Raw genomic sequence first — 22,852 nt, 5'->3', positions numbered from 1 at the left:
ATATGGTGGTTTATATATAACACTACCTATAATGTTATTATAGATTTTACAACCTAACTCTAATGAATCAGAAAATGGCTGCACAAAGAATAACAGAATTGCAAGTTTTCTCATTATTTATAGCAGCTTTTTCACAAACCATTTAATTGCATTGTTGCCAAAAACAATCCTCACGTAATACATATTTCTGAATGCAATTTGTGACTGAGTAATACCTTACTAAAACACAGCTAAAAAGAGAAAAATGAGAACATTTTTTCACAAAATCCTTGAACACCAGTGTTAGAGGTTCCAATGCATGCAACCAAAGGACAAAGCCTAAAGTTCCTGCTTTGTGATTGTCTCCATCTAACTTCTGTTGAAAAGACCCCTAAAAGACTGGTCTTACAAAGCATGCACCATATGTGTGATACAGCACCATTTACAGAGGCTGCAAATCCTGCAACCAAAAGAAAGGCTAAAGTAACCAAAACAAAGGCTAAAGTAACCAAAAGGAAGGCTAAACCAAAACTCTGCAGGGACTGGGTGTAGGACAGGTAAAGTGTAGGACTGGGGAGGTAGGACAGGTTGAGGCTGTCAGAGGACAAATGAGTCATTTCAACACTTTTGCAGCCCTCTGTGCTGAATCCCACTCACCACTGCAAAACAAGGTATTTCAGAGGGAAATGCTGAAAAAAACCCATCCAGCAAATATGCAAAGTAAATATAATTTGAATAGGCTGAAGCATCTTTCTCTCTCCTCTTCTAGGCTGTTTTCTAGATATATAGTCCATCTCCAAACACAGTTCTCAGGCTGATGATGAACTGATTCACTACAGGCATGAAAATCTTTGAAGCAGCAGCAAAACATGGCTTTGAGTACCACAATCTATGGCACAGAATCATAAACAGTTTGGGTTGGAAGGGATCTTAAAGATCAGCTCAGTCCAAGCCCCATCTCCTTCCACTAGACCTTCTTGCTCAAAGCCATCCAGACTGGCAGGAGAACCCACAGGTTCTCCCAGGAGCCAGTGCCACACCCTCACAGTGAAGAATTTCTTTCTTATATCTGATGTAAGCCTGCTCCTTCAGCGTGAGGCCATTGTCCCTTATCCAGTCACTACGAGCCCTTGTAAGAAGTCCCTCTCTAGCTCTCCTGTAACCCCTTTACAAGTTGCTCTAAAGTTTTCACAGTTTTCACTATCCCAGGCTGAACAACCCCACCTGAACAGCCTATCTGTGCAGGAGAGGTGCTCCAGCCCCCTGAGCACCTTTGTGACCTCCTCTGGACTCCCTCCAACAGGGCCCACACCCCTATTACCCTGCAGGCCCCAGAGCTGGATCCAACTCTGCAGGAGGGGTCTCACCAGAGCAGGGGAGAGAGGCAAAGCCCCTCCCTGCCCTGCTGCCCCAGGGGATGGATGCAGCCCAGGATGCAGCCAAGGATGCTGCTGATCTCTGTCCTGCAAGGGCACATTGCTGGGTCACACTGAGCTTTTCACTCTCCAGCACCCCCAAAGTCCTTCTCCTCAGGGTTGGTCTCAATCCATCCTCTGCCCAGCCTTTATTTGTGCTTGGAATTGCCAAGCACATCCATGCTTGGCAGAGTCCACATGGAGGACTCTGAACCTGGCCTTGCTGAACTTGAACACAGGCTCATCTCTCAGGCCTGTCAGGGTCATGTGGGACAGTGACAAAAGCCTTGCACAAGTCCATGGCGCTCTCTTTGCCCTGATACACCAATGCTGTAACCCTAGAAGGCTGTAGTCTCATTCAGCAGTTCAGTTTGTTCTCTATTTTTAAATAAAATACAGATTCTGACACAGATGTTTCATATTTAGAATAAAAAAACCATGACATTGCCTCCATAATGGTTGTATTACACCATACTCTAAAAAGAAAACCTAAGTTCCTATTACAACAGAAATAGAAACATGAAACTAAATTCAGCTAGATTTATTTCAAATAAAAATATTTTTTATCCCTTGACACAAAAACACAATCACATATTTTAAGTAGTATTGGGGATATTGATTTGAGAAAAAGAATCACTCAGAATTAAGAGATGTAGTAGAAGAATGCACAAAAAAACTTTCAAATATTTCCATATTTCTACTTGAACAAGCTTGCAATCTTTCTTGTAAGCAGCATAACCAGAAAAAAAAAAATCACAGCTTCCTTCCTGAAGCTCATAGAGTCTCACAGTTTTATTGTTAATCAATGAGGATAAAAAGTCTTTTAAGATATAATTTTTCCAGCAAGTGTGTACAACGAAGGTTGTTGTAAGAAAACAAAAGGTCAGAAAATATTGGCTTAGCATGCTGCATTAGTAAGTCAGGTTTCTGAATTATCCTAACAGCATTTTCTGGATTTCTTGGAAAACTCTTTATGTAAAGCACAGCTCAATTTCCACCATGGAAATCATGCCAGAAGCAACAGCAGAATGCCTGGTGGGAGCAGAAATGTGGAAGGGCACTGGGTAAAGCCTGAGGAGTTCTGAGTGCCTCTGCCAGGCTTTTGCAGAAGACATTGGGTAGTTAAAATGTAGCATCCCCTTTGGGAGAAGGAGTGAAAATCAAACTTTCAGAGACAAGCTAACCCTGACAAACCAACCTGCTTTTTCTCATAGAGCTTCTGCTCATGCTGCATCAACTCAGCTGATAAATGCAGAAAATATGCATTTCTCTATAATAAAGGTAAGAACAAGAATTCAATAAGTTTTAACTATTTCTGCTGGGTTCAGCTCAAACTGAAGGCAGAGATTCTGGCACAATTTCTGCAGTCCAGAGTGAACTTTACCAAGCTGCTGTGCCTGACAGTCCAGGTCTGCAGATGCACGTTGGTGTTTACCCCTAGACTGTGGTTATTTGGAGCACAAAACCCACCAGCAGTGTCTGGGACTTGCCTGGTTTTGTGTTGAGGCAGGTGAAAGATCTTAGAGGAGCTTGATTTGGGCTGTAGCAGTTTCTGCCAGCATGGCATCTTCTGATGCTCTGAATAAATCACCTGCTTTCTTTTGTCTTTTTTTCTTTTTTTCTGTCACCAGGACAAAGCCTACAGAGAAAAGCACTAAGGAGAATTACAGCCCCCTCCTTATTTTGGCAAGAATTTCAGGGGCAAAGTGCATTAGAGTAGGAAAAGCAAACGTAATTTGCTTTGCAGTAGGAATGAGAATGAGTCTCACTCTGCAGCTCAGATGTAATCACAACAACATCACTTCATTAAACTCTTGCCATTTGCATTCCCCAAACATAAAGAAAAGGTGACAAAAGAAAAAAAAAGACTAATAATTTCATGTCACATTTCAGGTGTTTTAAAAGACAGACTCAATACACTTATAATGGAAAGATTGTATTCTTTCCAAAGCTCTTTGTAGAGCTGGGCTTGCAACTGATATTAAGTACTACCTGCCCTGGGTTTGCAGTGTTCTATTTGAAGGGAAATTACCCCAGCAAGCCTTCTGATTTTGTGATTAAGTGATTGTGTCCATTCCATTCCAGCTGTTTTTGACTAATCCCACGGCCTAGATAGCAAGAGAGATTAAAAGACAGATCCACAAAGTGGCACAGGATAGTTCTAATCCATTTGCATAAGTACCTATCATTTTCATCCCTCATGTTCCCTTTACAATCCTCTGTGTTATAAGATCCTGTTGCTACAGTTCTTGTCTCAATGATTATGGTCACACAATTGCTTTCCCCGGTCAATATCTTTATTCATGAAAACATTGGCACTTCTTTTCAGAGTCACTGTAAAATGCCACTTTCAGAGGAATTCAGGATTCTGTCAGCTCCATGGATAACTGGCATTTTAAAAAGAGAGCAGCTTGTTAGCAATTACCCTGCTCAGAGCAGGTGCAGGGTTTGGATATGGGAACAATCTCTCTTCATATTTTTATTTCTTTGTGGTGCTCTGGTAGAACAAAGCCATCCTTTTGTATAGCCAAAGTGAAAACAAACCCAGACCAAAACAACCAAAACAAACCCAAACCCACCCCTCCTAAGGAAAAATAAATTAAAGCAAATGTGCACATATAAGTCATTCTGAGAAGTGTTGATCACTCGCACTGGTTATTAAACTTAAAAAACACTTTGTGCTTTCTTTCAGCTTGATCATTTTTGCTCTAAGTAGAGAGATCTTTTCCTTGGACCTGCAAGTGTCCATTCGTGAACTGGATCTTGGTTGTTTGGGGTATTTTGGAACAGCTCAGTCAACACCCTTAGTTCCAACTACTAACAAAAAAAAAAAAAAAAAACAACTCAGAAACATTTATGGAATCTATTTAATGTATTATGGCCAGCATCAAGAACACATTCCACATCTTCCCACTCATTTTGCAGTGCACCTTGTAACACTTACTCAGAGTCAATGAGCTAGCTATTACACTAGACAAACAAGTAAAAGCTTAACTTCTAAAGCAGTCTGCTGAAACCCTTGTTCAAGGTCTAATCCCAGCAGATGAGTTTAAACCTCAGGTCATTATTCCTGCATGTAATAAATACAAAAGCAGAGATTGGTCAGCACAACTGATCAAAACAAAAGGGAAAATTTGTGACCATCACTAACACAGCAGCATTCAAACAGGGAGGGAGGAAGTAAACTATCACAGTTCCCAATATTAAAGAAACTACAGAAAACACAGGCCATGGAAAATACTGTCATAAGCACTGCTGAGGAGCTGGGGCAGAGGGAGACTTGAATAAAGTAACAATGGATGACAGAACAGGGTTTTATCTGAAAAAAGCAGCAGTCACAATGTAGAGTGAAGCTGCAGCAGGCAAGGGATCTCCTGCTTTTGGAAGCTGAGCTGAATGCAAGGCACTGCCATGAAGAGGTGCAATGCCAGCATCAGAGGCAACTTCACTGAGCCTCAGGATTTCAGAGTTGTTATGCCTTTCCACCCTATGCTCACAGTCTTTTATAGTTTGTTTCTAACAAGGTTGTGGAAGTAAAAATACTGTACTCTTTCCTTCCAGTCCAGCAGAAACACTTGGAGAGCTGGGGAGAATAACAAAGTTCTGACAAATGAGGAAGCATCTTGAGATGACAGAGGTATGGAGGGACATTGAGAGATACAGGAAGCCATCCTTGGGGATCTCTGCGATTTCCTGAGGATGACAGCTAATGAACAACTGCTTTATTAAACAGGACTCCAACGTGCCCTGCAAATCTCAGCTCCAGACAGAAGGTTATCCAGAGGAGTCACACTCCTTCGTGGGGCTGAGCTCACCAACAGCTCTGCCCTGACCTCAGGTTGGGTTCCTTGTGTCCTCACCAGACCAAAGCCCAATACTCACACCATGCCACCTGTTCTTTTCCTCACTCCAGTCTCATCTGGAAGCTAATGACATCTTTGATTAGGAAAAGCCACCTCTGTAACTTGAACACTGCCTGGGAGATTACATGGAAATGAAGCAAGCAATTTCCAATGAGCCCATGCACCATTTCTACAGGAAATCAACATTTACTTTGCCATAATTAAGGAAAATTCTTAGGAGTATTTCACTAAAGCAAGTAAGGCCAAGGACAGAAAAAGATGAAAAAGCAGCAGGCATAAACATGAATTTATCCAGGTTACTATGATGTAACACAAGAAGTCTGTATAAACACATAAATGGCACAGGCATTTATGGCCATAAAGGTATTTTCACATATTTCTATTGATCCCAAGTCTAATGAAATGTCAGAAGATAGTAAAATATGTCTTCCATTCTTATCACAGTCCTCCAAGTAAAATAACATATCTCAAGAAAAAAGGACTTAAAAAATAAATGAATACAGGCTATCCATGTTGCATACCTATAGGTTTTTCTTCAGATATAACAAAGTTGCTGCTGGAATTTGTACTTTTCATTGCTCAGAAACAAAATTATACTTTGCCTGATTGCTTAAATAAAAAAAGGCTTTAAAATGTATTTTTATTTCCGGATATACTGGCAAGGTCCCATAAGAAATGATCTTTAAGACTGACATCAACAATTTCAGCATTAATAAACAGATCTGCTTGACAACACAACACTGCAGTTCATTGAAGGTTAGATAAACAGCAAAGGTTACCAAACTGCAGCAATGTCAAAGTCATATTCAGATCTGTGCCACGTAATTTTACAATTTAAATTTAACACAGTGCTCCTATTTTTAATGGTAAAGAACTGCACTGGTGCATGACTTTCAAGTAAGTTCACTGTTAGAGCAGAAAGAACAAAATCAACTTTTGGAGCTTCTCACTGTTCAGGTATCTGTACACATGCTTAATTTTATGCCATTTAACAGTCCTGGAGAATGGATCTGACAGAAACTATTTTAGATGAGTGAGATTAAATCAAGATTTATCAACCTATGAAATACATTTGCAAAGGTTATTTTGCAAATTTACATCAGGATTTTTCTATTTGTTTTCAGATTTACATATAAATTACATGCAAATAAAACAAGTAGATTAAATCCAAATGTGCCTTAATAAGACTGTGCACATACATATGTACACATGCACATATCACTGAATATATACAGAGATAAATATTATTGAAGTCAACATTCCAATAAACAAATAAAAATGTTAATTAACCAAGGAGTGCCAGTACCAGAAAAGGGAACACAAACACAATCTCTGTGTTTAGAGGAATCTAAAGCAGTAGGAAATTATATGAGTTTGCCAAGCTCAGGTGAGAATGGGAAACCAGCAACTCTTTATGGAAATATTTGTCAACAAAAATTTAGCAAGCAAAATTACTCAGTCAGTATCACTGGACTCTAATTGGAAATTCATCATTTTATTTTCCCAGTCTGATTCACCATTAAATTACCTGTTTTTCCAGGAAATGGAATTCTGTTTAAAGTAGTAGAATACTATGATCAGAAATGAAGATATGGTTTTTTCCTGCACTTTTTTTAGGATAAAAAGACCAGAGAGGTGATCAGGAAATTGGTAGATGTAATACATTATGCTACATTATATAGACTTAATACATATATATAATGACCCAGCAGAGCCAAGATCACATTTTGCTTTAAAACAGTGTAAATTCTCACAGGACTAAGCACATCACATTTTTCCAAGGCTCATACACACATCTAGAGCTTATAAAAAAGCATTTATAGAAAGACAATGGGTCACAAAATAATCTCTTTACATATATTCCACTCAATTAAAAAGCAAATTTAGTACTAGGAGGAAAAAAAAATCAGGAATTTCTTGGCTGTTTTACCAGATTCATTGATTTTTTTTCAGTATGCTTCCAGATAATGTAAAAATCCAGCTTTCCTTTTCCTGCAAAGTCATTTTACCTAATGGCCAAACCTATCTGCATAAAATACCTCAAAGGCCCTTTATCCACATTTCTTTGGGAAATGTGAGCCACCCAAAAAGAGTCAAGGTGCTCCTGTTGGCAAAATTGCAATTATATTACAGTTTATTATAATAAACTGTAATATAATAAAGGTGCCAAGAAAAGCAGTGATGCTGTCAAGCACTCCATGTATGCTTTAATATTTTTACTAATAAAGATGAGAGCATATCACTGTCTTAGAAATTTTGGCAGAAATCCACCCAAACCAGGAGTTTTGACTCAGAGAAAGAAATGAATGGCACCTTTCATTTTCCCCAGAGTAATGTCTTCTTTCTGTCTGATTCCAATGACAAATAAAGCAAGGATGAGCTCTATAAAACACATCATATCTATTTCTTTTGGCTTTCTTGCCATTTAAAAGTTAGAAGAGTTATAATTAGAGTTCTGATAAACAGAGATAGAAGAGAAAGATCTCACCAATGCAGAAGTGGGTACTTGCCTTTGGCAGAGCTGTTACACTAAACATGTAATGATTCGTGATTTCATTCAATGATTTCATCATTGGATGACAAGTTCCAAGCAGCCCTGTCACTGAATTTTCCATTAATGCTCTGGAAGATCATTTGTTGTCTACAGATCCAGCACTCACAACAGGCACTCAGCTCAAAACCTCTCCTTGGCTCTGAGCTTTAATATAAGAGCCAAATAATTCCTTCAGATCCATTTCAACAGCTCCTACTGAAATGTCTGGAGGCAAATATTTGACTCAAATTAAGGTGTTGGGCTATGAGACAGGCTGTACCACTATGGCTTTTTTTTTATACTATAGGCATTAAATAAAATGCATTCTTGTGATACCTCATAATTCCCCAGATTAATAATTTAAAAAATGTCAACCTTCATTTCCTTTTTCTAAATACTTGTTTAGCTTTTAACAAGAATGAATAAACATATTCAGTGTGTACTCAAAAACAAGCTGCTAGAAGTCAGAATCCAGACCTATATGGCCAACTAAACTTAATAACTTCATTAATAAGCTACAAAAGGAATTTTCCCATATTCATGCCATGCAAAAATGGGTTCACAGGTAATCTTGAATGTTCATAAAATACAAACCACTTTCAAAGCAAAAACAGGAGGAAAAAAAACAAATTAAAGCAAACAAACCACCCACAGAACAGAAGTCTGGATTTTATCACAGATAAGTGCCAGTGATTAACAAATGTATTTTCAAACTGATGGAAACTCGCCAAGAGTTTGGGTTTCAGCTAACTTACATAAAGGGAGCTGTAAAAAGTGTTGGTGTAGTTAATACCTGACTTTTGCAGGAGAATTTCTTTCTTCACATTTTGTGTTGATTTGATACCTGTGGGGTTTCCTCCTGTTTTCTGCAGCTCACAGCACCGTATGCTCCTTATTCCCCCCTGAGTAACTGAATAATCTCTTACATCCCTGTCTCCTCTGTGTAAACAACTTATGAAATTTTCTGGAAGCAGCTACGTTACAACTCCTGAGATTGCAACTTTAGGCAGCACTAGCTGTTCCCACAGGATCAAAATTTTGAGGAATATTAAAATAAAAATTAGCAAAGCTGCTTGCAGCTGACCTGACACACGCCAAGTGGCAAAGCCAGCAGCTGGCTACAAGCTGCTCCTGTGATTTCTGGCTAAACCGGCCCTTGGAGGAAACAGCTCCTCAATCACAGGGTGTGGAGATGTGCAGCCGAATCCCTGTGGCTCTTTCCTAGGCACAGGCTACTGAAAATAAAATAAAAACACCAAAACAGCACTAAAGTAGCTCTTCTGCAGCACCTGCAGTGGGAAAACAAAACCCAGCGACTGCACTCCATCCTTTCTGACTTCTGCACCTACTCAAACAGAATACATTAAAAAAAAACCAAACCCAACAAAACAAAACCAAAACCCCAAGAGCAAAACAAACCAGAAGTGGCTCTGACAAAGCTGAGTTGGACCCAAGTTGGCCTGATGGACCAGCTGGTGGAAAATCTGGTGTTTCCTCACCTCTGCCCCCAGTGTTCCTGCTCATCACAAGCTTACAAATCACTCCATCCCACTCTTAGCAACAGAGGACACCAAAGCATTTTTCTCTGCACACTCTGCTCACCCAGACTTGATTGGAGGTTAATGGGGACAATTACAGGTTTTTGTTTTTTTTTAATTTTGTCATGAAAACTAACATCAGTAAAAAGCTCAGCTTCTAAAATCCAATCAATCCTATTTGATGATGGAGCACTATTTCCATTAATGCTTTCTACAAAAGCCTTTGAAAGCAAAAAACCATCACTTTTCACATATTTGAAAGTGAAATAAAAGTATTAATCTCATCAGTTCACAAAGACTACCTGTCTACAAGAGAATGTTCTGCAAAACAACATGATGCTTTAATTGCATGATGTTTCAGCAAGATGCAGCAAGAGAAATTGAAGCAATACATTCTATAGGAAAAGAATTTGAAGGTTCTAATCCAGTATAACAACTGCATATCTACATTGTTAAAACTGTTCTTAATTAAAATGTATCAAAATAGTTTCTTATGTACCACAGTTGGAATGTAACAAATGTTCTGACCTAGGAAAAAGTTTTGGTAGTAATTGTTCAATTATTTCCCCTAGAAGGGGAGTATGCATGCATTATTCTATTTATACTTCACATTGCACACAGGATTTTGCAAAAGAGAAGTCTGACATTTTGACTTGATAATTTTATTACCTGTGTAATTTTATTCTGAGCATTTGGGAGGAGTGTTTACTTCCTACTACAAGCAGAAAGCTGGATTGTTTTTTAAGAATGGAAAAATGAATAAAAATAGCAGACATCTGAAAACATCCAAGAGGATAATGAAGAGTTTTGCAATGTACAACTGCAACAACAGCAATTGTATACATCAACTTGTGAAACAATAAGCTACTAAAAATATACAAAATAATTCTTCTGGGTGCCCTTAACGAAGTGGGAATCAAAAACTGCAGTTTATCCAAAAGCTGCCTCATTACCACTCACTATCTAACCCCAAGTGTACCACCCATCTCTGCATATATCTGCATCAGTAGCCAACACACCGCAAGGCACTGCAGTAAGAATGTTTTATTTTCTGGTTTTTATGCACTCCCTGTGGTGTTTAGTTGCATATTTAGGTAACTTTTGTTGCAAGTGAGCAACAAAAGTAACCCTTGGTGCCTCTGTCAATAATTTACTTAAGAGCTGCAACTTCAAATATTTAAGCATACCAAGCAAGAAAAGGGCTTAAGATGTTAACAAAAAAAAAATGAGACCCATTCCAATTCTTCCAGCCACTCAGTAATTACTGCGTTAATGTGAAGGTTACAAAGAAAAGAAAAACATATTATTGAGATTACAAGTGGAGCTATTGTTGCAGGACAGAGGATAATTAAATCAATGCCTCAAGTACAGCCCCTTGATGAGGAAGGGCCACAAACAAGCCTTGGCAGGTCCCTTCGTGAGCATGGACATCTCCCCAAGCCTCCACTTGTGCTCCAAACTGAGGGTGCAATTAGGGGTGCTCTGACTGCAGCCAGGCTGATCTGCAGACTGCACTGGTAATTAGGCAGGTGAGTGGAAGAAGTCATCAACACAACTAATTGTGGCTTAAATGTAGTTTCTGAAACCCTGGTCAGATAGGAGTGGAGGAAAAGAGGAAATTCCCTCAGCTCAAACAGCACAAGTAACCATGAACAGCTCTTCCTCCCCTGTGACCCCTTCCTTTTGTTCTTATGGAAAAAAATAAATTATAATAAGGCCACTCATCTCAGAGGAGAATATCTTCATGACCCACACCTGTCCTGATGCCTGTACCTGAGCAGCCAGTCAATGACACCTAACCAAGGGCAGATCTGGGTGCTGCCAGGTGGCACCAACACAAAAACGTGGATTTAAAGAAATAATGTCACACTTTCAATCATAAATCTGATTTTCAATCATACACCTTTTATGGGTCACTGTCTTCTGAGATTACAACAGTAATTTCCACACCTGAAAATTAGACTGATAATCACAGGATGGGTAAGACTTCATGAAGTCCTTTATCAGTTATAAGTGGCTCTGAACGTGGCTGCTGTTTAATGAACCAGAGATGATACAAGGTCAAAGGAGAATAAAATACTTGGAGTATGGAAAATTTCCATCCCCGAAGCACCATGATTATCTAAAAATGAAGAGAGGCAAAATGTCACTATGTAGTGCATTTCAACTTTTTTTTTACTCTTATTTACAAGTTTCTCATCTTAATTGTCAGATTTCTGTCCATGTCTATATCCAAACTGGTACAAAGGTTTCCTTATACCAAAAGAATGGAAAATCCAGGGAAGAAAAAAACCTTAGAAGACAAAACATACACTCAGAAATTCAAAATTTTGTAAGGCTGGCAAATGTAGGTGCCTAAAGCTTCAGAAAATCAGAGCATTTTAGAGAGTTTTCAGTAGACTGAGAACAGCAATCAGCTTGTGGTGTATTTCAGAGTAGTGTTTTTTGCTCTATCAGTGAGTGCTTGACCATCTCAGCAGAATAAAACCAATAGAATAAAATTAACTTGGCACTATTTTAAAGGTTTTTGACTCATTTCCTAAAACCTTCAGAAGGTTTTTCATTTTGTCATTTTGCCACAGAAGTAATCATCCAGAAGAAAGACTAAGGAACATCAGAACCCTGGTCTACTCAATTCTTCACAAATGAGGCATTAAAAATGACCACCTGAGTTGCAATTACTACCAGGAGTTTTTAATGATTCTTAGATTCATACATCTGTCTTGCTGCTTTACAATACAATTACCATGTTCAGTCTTCAGGAGTAGCCACTCAAGCCTTTAGAAAATTGCCAATACTGTCTTAAGACTTTTCTTCAAAATACTAAAATCCTACCTACCACTCAATTCCTTCATAAATTATTTTTTTTTTATTCTGTTTGGTAAAACTGGAATAATTTGCAGAGAACATTGGCTATAGCGGGTGACTGTAATTTCATTCCCCTTCCCATTTTAGCCCATTATTCTACACTTACTCTTGGTTTTGTTACCCCTAACACTGATAGAAGAGACTTTAAATTATCTCCTTTTCTTCAAAAGCTCTACACTGCCTCTCATCTTTACCTGCCCATTTTACAGACACCATAGAACTCTATCTCCTCCCTTCCACAATTCTCATTTTCTATGCATTGGAATTTTACTGTCTAGAGCTACAAGTAATTCTGTTAACTACAGTGACCATTAGAACTGGAAATGTAAAGCCAAATCACTCTGCTTTATCAAATTCCTGTGGACATAAGAATAACTTCCAACATTTCTAAACATATATAAGTGCACAGAGCTCTCTTTGGAAAGGATTGTAATAAAAAAAAGACTCTATTTATGAGCAATGCTGTGTTGTGAAGCTAATTCCTGGTCAAACTACATTTTATGCAAAAAAAACAAAACAAAAAAACAAAACAAAACAAACAAAAAAAAAAAAACAAACAAAAAACCCCCCAAACTTAAATAGTAAGATCTAGACAACATTTCAGTGATCTTCAAATGCCTATGGCCCTGGTAAATTGTTTTAGCTACTCAAGCAGAGGGGCCAGGCTGACCCCTGGGTTTGTCCCTGTGGGAATCACCCAGAGTTCTCCCAGAGCCTTCAGCACCTCCTGCACCTCTGCACTGCCCCCAGCCCACAATGCACAATGCAAAGATGATTTTCATTCCCTCCAAACACCTGATAATCTCCAGGATTTAATGCTGCAACATTTATTAGCTGACATCAAAACAGATTTGCCAAAAACAAGCAGTGCTGCAAATCAAAAGAAATCCTCACAATTCTCTGCTGTTGTGGACCAAAGTCTTTTCTATCCACTTGTTCTTTTTGAGCTAATATTGTATTTTTTGAATGAAGGAAGCACATTGTGGGTCATTGCATCATTCACAAGGAAATATGTTATACTAAAACTTTATTCACCACAATGAACATCTGCATAACTAAAATAGAGCACAACTAACCTAGCAAGATGATCCTCCTTCAACTTCCCACAGCAACAACCAAAACTTCTAAATGGTAAAAACAGGGGGCTTTAAAAAAAGTAAATGGATTGTGGATTGACCTTGAGCAGATGCCACAGGTTCAAATCAAAGGTAAAAATTGCACCTGGAGACAAGTCATTAATTTGAAATGAATTTTGCATATCAGTTTTGAGTGTGGACTCTGCTCTAATCTAATAAGAAAGAAATTATTCTCCAAAAAATAAGAGCTTCACAGAAACCTCAGAGGTGCACCATTTTGCAATCATAAAAGTGGGAAAAAATAATTCATGTTTATAGGCAATCAGCTCCTTTTTTTTAATTGTAAATTACTGATTTTGAGTGTGTACTTTCTGTTTGTACTGTAGGTACTTTGTAAGGGTCCACATGAATTAATCATGTGGAACCATGGATGGATCTCAGATCTGCTCTGAAGTCCTCAGCAGTTTCTCAGGGTGATGCTCTTAACAGCACCTAAATTAAGTCTCTTTATTTCAGTGGAGATGACTTATTTTAAATCAGTACCAAAAGTCCCACTCAAGTCCTAATCAAGTTGAAGTACTACGAAAAGCACTGCATTTTAATTTCCCTGCATTTCAGTATTTGCACACAGAACCATGCAAACCTGCTTACACCACCTGGACACTATCCTTTCAAAAATTAAAGTCTAAAAGCAAAAGTGAGCATCAGTTCAAAACTGGTTTTGAGCTAACACAGTGATATATGGGTTGATTATCCCACTGTACAATCAGAGCAGATCTGCCTACCTGCCTGGAATCATTCCTTATTGACAGAGCTTAGAAGATTTAAAGAGGATCAGCCATTCTGCACAACTGGGAGCCAGTAATTAAGCCACAGCACAGAAATCTGAAGTGATGCAGGGATGGACAAAGAATTGAGATACAATTTCTCAAGGTTTTACAGGACCCCAAAGCAGCCAGCAAGAGTTTTGTGCCCAAGGGGTGAATAAATGCTGATTTGTCCTGAAAATGGGCTTATGTGAAGAACAGCCACTCAGCTCAGAGATGAAAATTGTCTTCTGACAGTTACCAAATATATTTGGGTAATTTCATTTCTTCCACCGGAGGCACTATATTCTGTAATTTAGAGGATGTGACTTAATGGATTTATAAAATACATTTTGCATATCAAAGCATGTAAGTTCAAAATAAAACCCAAACAAAAAACCCTTAAAATTGTGGATAAAAGCATTGAAACATAAAATGAGTTTTGCAATGATGTCATTTTGCTGAGGCTGAAATCCAGAGTTTTAATGTATATAGTAGTTTTTCTTAGTAATTATTTTTCCAATGCAAAATCAATTCTACTGTTAGTGTCTTCCAAGGGATGCCTCTAACTCCTCACAGATGAATTTCCATCTCCCATACATCCAGCTTTCAGGGATGATAATCTTATTTTAGCAGAGTGGCTGGAGACACTCTGAGCCTACTCAGATGGGAATTCTCTAACTCCAGAAAGGAAGAAATCCCAGAGCTGCTTCCATCAGTGCATGTACTGCAGCAAGGCCGTTTTGAGGGCAAAGCCTAATTATCATTTGGATACAGTTTTACCTTCAAATCCAAACATGAAAGTAGTAGTATAATATGCCTCATTTCCCTTGTCTATTTTTTCCTGTTTTAATTTTCTGATTTTAATGAACAAAGGCACTCCAGAAGCAGATTCTATACACATAAAAATAGACTTCAGTCTTCAAATATGACCTTTTAATTAAAATATAACAGATCATTAAAAAAATTACTTCAACGGCTGAAAACACTGGAAATAGAATTATTTTAATACAATATAAAAGACAGAAGTAGTGGCCAAAGTTACTTTCATTCTCAAGAGGAAACTCACACTGTTTGTACAGTGAGTGGGGCACACTGTGCATCATAATTACACCAACTCATTTTAAGCTGGACTGAGACAACTGAAACACAACAAAACCTTCGGTTCCCACCAGCACAGGTTTGGCTGCATTATTGAAACAGGTGTGAAGGACTTTTGGAAGGAGGGGATGACAGAAGATGGAGTTGTGGTGTTTTCCCTATTCCAGTCAGAGCACCATCCTGGACACAGCTTCCACGGAGTGCTCTCCATGCCTGACTCAGAGCAGGGGCAGGAAACATGGCTCAGGAAAGTTTAACTGAGGAGCCAAAGCTGCTTGGAGAGCAAGTTAGATAGAGCTCAGGGGCAAACCTGCTAGTGTTCTGTGCTCTGACTCAAATAAAACCTGTCCCAGTAACCCTTCACAAAAGTCACATCAGGGTGGGTGTTTGGAAGGGGTGTTGTGAAGTTTCAGTGAACCACCCATGCAACAGACAGAACAAGTGAGGGGGAAAACAAGGATATGTAACAGGTCTGGCTTGAGCAAAGACTCAACCAGGTTACTACAGGAATTTGTTGCTGAGGAAAGCCTTTGAAGAGGGGCTGCAGCCAGAGGGGAGGCAGAGCCTGGGGCTCATCCTGCTGGCTCTGCACAAACACGGCTGGGCAGCCCTGGATGGAACAGGAGCAAGGGCCTCTTAGCAATGCAGGATGCCTTGTAAGCAGCACTTTCCCCCTGGAAACTTCCCTATTTCTGCTCTTCCTGACAGAAAGCACTGCCTAGCAAGAACAAACAGAACAGCAGCAACCACAGAAACAGCAGGTGAGCTCTGCTGCCTTCTGGTCACTCCCACCACACAGCCTCCAGAGGAGTGGATGGGGAAGGAGAGCCCTGTGCTTTCACAGCAGAGAATGAGGTGCACACATGCTGTATCTCCTAAGGAGTCTTGCAAAAAACCCCAAATGCTGACTTTCCTTTGATGTTCACCCAGAGATGGGGCAATTTCCATCATCTCTATACAGATACTGTCACCACTTCCAATCCCAAAGCTGTGTGTGCACTCAGCAGTCTAGCAGGAATGATGCTTCATCTTCCCTAGAAGCTTTTAATGGAGAAAAGCCTCTTTTTTTCCTTCTGCTCTTGATGGCAGTAGTGGAAGAGACAATTCACAATTACAAATTTTCTTCTGCACTGCAGAAGAAGCCAGTAAAATGATCTCCTTAAATTTTCTTCTAAGCCAGTAAAATTATCTCCCTCATGTCATGCTCATTTGCACATCACTGAAGACAGGTTTGAGGGCTGTGTTTTATTGTAATTTCTCCCACTAAGGAAACTCTTTTTATAAATATTTCCTTAATTCCAATTTAACAAGAGGTACCATTACTCACCCACTTCACATCTCTCATGGCATATCTATCTGAACAGATATTTTTATTCATTTTTTTTCTCCATTAGTTCTGACCTAAAAGACACATTTTTCTTGGACTGTTGGTGACAGAGATAAGATAATATGCAGAGAACAGGCATATATTGATTTCCAAACATTTGGAATTGCCAAGTTTCAAGGAAACTTTCTGGGTTCTGTCCATAGCCATGGTTTACAGGGCAAATAGGTGCCCTAGAAGTCTGCCTTTGCTAGAGTACACAGCAAAATATTTTTCAGTGGCTGCACAGTGTGTCTTCAGCCTGCCAAATCCAGAGTTTTATTATTAGGCAGAAGGTAACAATTCACACTGCATTTCAAGTCTCAGTATTTGTTTGATGCCTCACTCCATTACTCAGAGGAGTTCTGATCTCTGTACTTCAGATGCCAACATGGATCAGAGCCAGCCTTAAAAATATGTAAATTTGAATTGCCAGAGAAGTAATGATTAATTAAATTCACAGGAAGTTGATTCAAAACATGTTTGAGGTAACATTAATTTTAAAAATGCCTCAGTTAGTATTCCACACACATGCTTAGGATTTTAAATATTGCCAAACATTAAGAAGATGACTTTTGAGAAAGATTATGAACAGTATGAGTTTTCCCAACAGTCTCTTTCCCTTTCTGACTGCAGAAAAATGAGATATACAAGACTTTCTTCTTATCTTTCTTTATTTCAGCATCTGGAAATGTTCTTGTGATTTTGTGAAAATAATTCTCTTTCTACCTTGTATCAGTACTTCTACCTTGTATCAGTACTTCATTAACAGCCACTTCTTAACAGAAAATAAAGCCAAAAAGAGAGAGTAGAAGATTAGGGTTGGTCCTGCTTCAGAAGGGTGCATGATACAGTGTGCATCTTCCCAAGAAGGATATAATAAGAGGCTTTGGAGCTGCATTCATGTCCTAAGCAAAGTTTAAATGCAGAAGGATTCAGATGAAGCACTGAAGCTTAACCAGACTTCCTTAGAAAACAAATCAAAACAAACCCCAACATTCTGAAAATAGATTATTAGCATTGAGTCATGCTTGGTTCATTGTTGTGATAGATCAGGTTTGGGCTATTTTTTAATAGCATTTTAAACAACACATTACCCCAGATTCTGACTTCAGCTGCAGCTTTGGAGCCAAAATCAGAGATGACTGCAGATGAAAGCCAGACTGAGCCCCTTTTTCCTGGTGATGCACTGTGTATCTCACCAGGTTAAGGCACGGGAGTCACCCAAATATAAACTATATAAGTCATGGTCCAGCAGCACCTCATAAACCACATCAACGATTTGTGCATTGACACATTGACATGAACATATTTTAAAGAAAAGGCAGAAGGAGCCCTACTGAAGGGATCAATACAAAAAGCTCTTCTCCTTCTCCTCCATGAGGGCTCTGATGACAGTGAGACACAACAACCACCTCTTTTACCACCTTTTTTCACCACCAACTCTTTTACACCTTTTTTTCACCACCACCTTTTAAAAACTCCTCAGGCACAGAGGATGGGGATTGAATCTCAAGGTAGGACTCAATATAAATCATCTTCTTAAGCTATGCCCCTGATGATCCCTCAAAGCTGCTGTTGCTTTGGTTGGGTAAGCCCTGAAACCTTCTAGGACTGAACACCTTTACTCCTCTAAGCTCTTTTCACACAGTACTTCAACAAAGAAAGTTTTTGAAGCAGACAATTCTTTATCGACTCCTTCACACATCCTGAAATGCTCTCTTAAATTTTATGGATCTCTCAAGATAAATGGAGCACCCTTCTGGAATTTAGACAATAAAAATGCCCTACAGTGTAACTTTAAACCTGCTGAGAGTTTATACACATTCATCTGAACAAATAACAGTAATTGTGTAGTGAACCTGTATCTGGATCATAGGTGTCCATCACAACAATGACTCCATGCTAATAATCTATTTTCAAAATGTTGGGGTTTGTTTTGATTTGTTTTCTAATAAAGTCCGGTTAAGCTTCAGTGCTTCATCTGAATCCTTCTGCATTTAAACTTTGCTCAGGACATGAATGCAGCTCCAAAGCCTCTTATTAAATGCTCATTCTATTATGCTCTCCATGGATGGACCACAAAGCTGAACTGTTACGTGTGACATTTACACTCAGAAAGTTTTAATAACTTTAATTGGTAATTGTTATGCAGCATCCTACAAAGCTGCCCTGGTAATCACCTCTAATGGTTTCTACAGCTGGGTTTTGGACCTAAAAGAACTCTCCTTTCCAAAATAAACTGATTGCAGATAACACAGAGAAAGCCCTCTTACAGTAATGTCTGTCGCCACTATCTACTCATTTTTTTATTCCAATCCCTCCCTGTTCTTTCCCTATCCTTTAAAACATTTCTACTTTTTTGCATATTTTAATACACTTTTTTGGCAAATTGTTGCTGTTCTTGTCCACCAAATACCCCTAACCTCTCTTAAAGAACAGTCTAATCTAGTTTTCCTATGAATGAGCCATATTCACCCAAATTCTTAAACATACTCTGGTTTCCAATTCAGGTTTTACATTCCCTACCTATTTTCAGAGTTCTCTACTACCCACACTATCAGTGCTTATATAAATAATAACAAGCACCTCCAGCTCTTCACGAATTTTGGGTCATCTTCTGTGGATTCATTCCAAAGAGCAAAACAAGAATCTAAGAAAAATGGAAATAAAGATTGTTCTGTGCTTTAAAAACCAGGCAAAGGAGCACAACCAACCTGTGCCTGTTCCTGCTCAGCCTCCAGAGCACACAGAAAGACAAAACCCCTGCCTTACTCCTCTGCAGACATGCAGCACTCCATAGGCAAAGGTAAGCAACAAGGACATCTCTCAAACTCTTTTCTTCAGCTCTTTATTTGTTCATATTTTCTGTAATGAATTCCATAATTACATCCTGTAATGAATGTTTACCTTTTCCCTTCTCTACAGTTCTAGTATTGCATTACTAACAGAAAAAAGTGATTTATATGGCTTTCTCAGCCTTCAAACTAGCAGAGAATATATGACTTCCTAGCCCAGATGAAGAGACTTTTCCCATTTTTCAGTGTCTACATTATTCCTCCATGCTTACTGTGGAGTATTCAGGTTTGAATACTCAGCCAAAATTGTACCTGTCAGTTCTGTGAAGAATTGCAGCTTCCTAATAAAAAACAAAAGACCAGAAACGGGAAAAATATAAAAAAGAGAAAAATTCCAAACCACAAAAAACCCCCAAACCAGTATAATCCCGGTTTGTTGGGTTTTTAAATGGATTAAAACCAAACACAATAAAAATTAAAAGCATCAACAGAGTAGCACCAACTGTGAAGTTAATAAAACTCCTCTTATCGTCATGAACAATGAACTGGAAAAAATAGATACAGCCTTTCCCTCTTCCATTTATGTAACACACTAAATCATTCTAAGTGTTCAAAATGCATATTAAATTATTGACCATACCAATCTCCCTGGCCCATAAAAACCCTGCAGAGAAAGGCTTTGCCCACACAGCTCTGCTGGCTGCAGCTCTGGGCATCTCTGGTGCCTTAAAACACTTTTATTTACTTGTGCAGGACTTTTCTGGCTGAAGATGCCCAAAATAAAGGAAAGCTGTGTTGTCTTGTTAAAAGCCTCTTTTAACAGCACACAGCACCAAGGAGAGACACAGCAAGTGCAGAAAACCCATCTCCATGGTATTTTTGGAGTGTTGGAAAAACACATGGAGTCTGGGCAGGGATGGCATTGCAAGCCTTGCACATTTCATTCTTATATGTCTTTAATTATCCATTAAAAAGTATTTACATGCATTTTAAGTGCCACTACTTATCTATAATTAGATATACAATATCAGTCTGACATTTCAGATATTTAAATATCCTGAAAATCAACAATATGTAACTGGATGTTTAGAACACTGTTCCTAAAAATCTTGTTGCAGTGGCTATGGACAAGCAGCAGCTAAAATTAGAAAATAATGATAGGTTTTTTTCATAGGACTGGAACATGAAATATAATTCATATGTCAAAGATGCCACAATCATTTCCTGAGGCAGATGACAACAAATAACATCAAAATAGCTTGGTTATATGAAAGTACTGCTTTCAGGACAGCAAAACAAATTATTTTGCAAGTCCAGTGCAATGGCAGTACAGGAACTTTATGCTGTTTGCAGCATGTTCTAGAATCAGGAAATAAGAACAGCAACAAGCAGCTTTGTGGAGGATTAAACACTGATACAGTGATATGGAGAGAGATACTGAATAAATGAGTATTCAGGATGAGTTCATTAAGCTACTGCAGCAAACTAGGCAGCCCTGTCTCTGAGATGGATGTGTTTGCTCTCACTTGAGCACTGCAGAGTAAATATCAGAGTTCAACCTATTCCAGGAGAATCTGAAGCCAGGAAAGGTAATCTGCATAATAGCAGCAATTTCCAAAAGTATTTACTATTAATTAATAACATGATTGAAAAAACTTGCTAGCAAACTCAATGAGGTTTCAGTTGCTCAAAAAACCCCATTAGTACTCTGCCTTTCTTGAACCTTAAAAGCTGCAAAAATCTACTCAAATTTGCCAGTGGTACCACATGAAGCCACTAATTCTTCTGTCTTCTACATTTTAAATTATTTATTTTGCACAGTGCATCCAGTGTATTGTCAGTTGAACTAGAGATGTTCTTGGCAGATATCTAAAAAGCTTCCAAAGGAAAACTCTTCCCAATCAAAACAAGCTGCAAGTACCATAATAGCATCACACCTGCCTCTACACATCCTGCTGGAACTTTGTGCAAAATGGGGCAGAAAAGTCACAATGTATGTTAACAATGTCTTTTAAAAGTCTGAAAACTCACTGAAATTATTACAACTATTATTTATCATTATTAGGTATTATTTTATTTAAACTACAGAATATTAAGTAATATTGATATGAACTCTTGCATCACTAATTAATTTTTAAAAATATTGTGAGGCATTCCATTAACTAAGATACACATCAAAGCCACTGCCAGGACATTCACAAAAGAAAGCTGGCAGCCTACAAGCCTGCATCTGCCAGGACACTTCTGCCCTCCTGTACCACAGCACACACTGCAGGGATTATGTCTGCATCCTAATGCCAGGTTACAACAAGAAAATAAAGACTTGGGGATCTGCTATCCAACACAACACCACGTTAGGCTGCATTGTACTTTGCACAATTTGTGTGCTGGAGGAAAAATCTAAGCCTGATTTTACAAAATTGAACTAATCTAGAGTAGGAGACACTTCAGGCAACTGTTCAGAGTTCCTATTGTTTCTAGGAATACAGGAAAAATTGTTTTTCTGTCAAAATTTCACTACTGGTTCATCTATTAACACTTGATTTTGCAAAACACTCTTCTAAGTTACCTGCTAAAAGTTGAAAAAAGACAAGAAAATGATGACTCTGCAGTAGGTTCATTAACTTCTTTCCTAAAGATCGAGACAATAACATTACATATGTGCAGATTTTCCTGCATCTTTTATGAAAGAGGAAAAACATCAGTAGCACACTGCATTATTTTTGCAAACGGTTTCCAGCCAGTGAGGTCCAAATGACACAGAGCCCTGCAAACAGCCTTGCAGCACAAACCTGGAATGAAATACATTAAATACACCTCTGAACCAACCTGCCTCACTCTCTGTGCAGCTGCTGCTGCTCCTGTCTCAACACAGAACGTGGTTCCGTGTAGGACAGGCTCAGCACTGCTCACACTGACACCATGCTCGGAATATTCACTGCGTTTGCTGAGATAAAACAAGCGCCAGCTCTGCTGGCAGCAGCTGAACAGCAAACATCTTCCCCCACTGGCTGATGAAAACGTCAAGGAGAGTGAGCTCCAGTAGGATAAATGAGGTCACTGTTTGCAATTCCCTGCCAGCCTGCTGGTTGAAGAAAACACCATTCGTCAGTAAACCTAAAGCAAAACACACTATACCACAAAGCTGTCCCAAAGTCATTACTCATCCCGGCCCAAAACAAACACAAGCAAAAAAAATTGCATTTAATTCCAAAAGACAACCTCTACACCTCTCACTGCTATAAGCATGATATTCATTTAAACACTGAATGAAAACTAAAATTTAAAAGTAATTTCACAGTAATCACAATCTACTTTAAGAAAAAAAAAAAAAGTTGAAAAATAAATGCAAAGCAATGGCTGTAGCACTGCTTCTGAAGCACTTCTCCGAAATCATTCTATAAACCCTTGGAGGTCCAATATTTATAAGGGGCCCTGAATTCACATGCAGCACGTTCATTGTGTTAATAGGCATTAATAAATAGGTCCACTCCAGGGCTTTGGGCAATCCT

At 38.7% G+C, this 22,852-nt stretch overlaps 1 protein-coding gene across 3 annotated transcripts in view; it reads right to left on the bottom strand.

Moving 5' to 3' along the window:
- Positions 1 to 22,852, bottom strand: part of DPP10 (dipeptidyl peptidase like 10) — a 435,086-nt gene that overhangs the window by 197,352 nt on the left and 214,882 nt on the right. The window lies entirely within an intron of this gene.

Source organism: Zonotrichia albicollis, chromosome 10 (assembly GCF_047830755.1).
Source record: "Zonotrichia albicollis isolate bZonAlb1 chromosome 10, bZonAlb1.hap1, whole genome shotgun sequence".
Taxonomy (NCBI): domain Eukaryota; kingdom Metazoa; phylum Chordata; class Aves; order Passeriformes; family Passerellidae; genus Zonotrichia; species Zonotrichia albicollis.
Note: the sequence above shows the minus strand (reverse complement) of the source record. Positions and strands in the feature narration are given on the sequence as shown.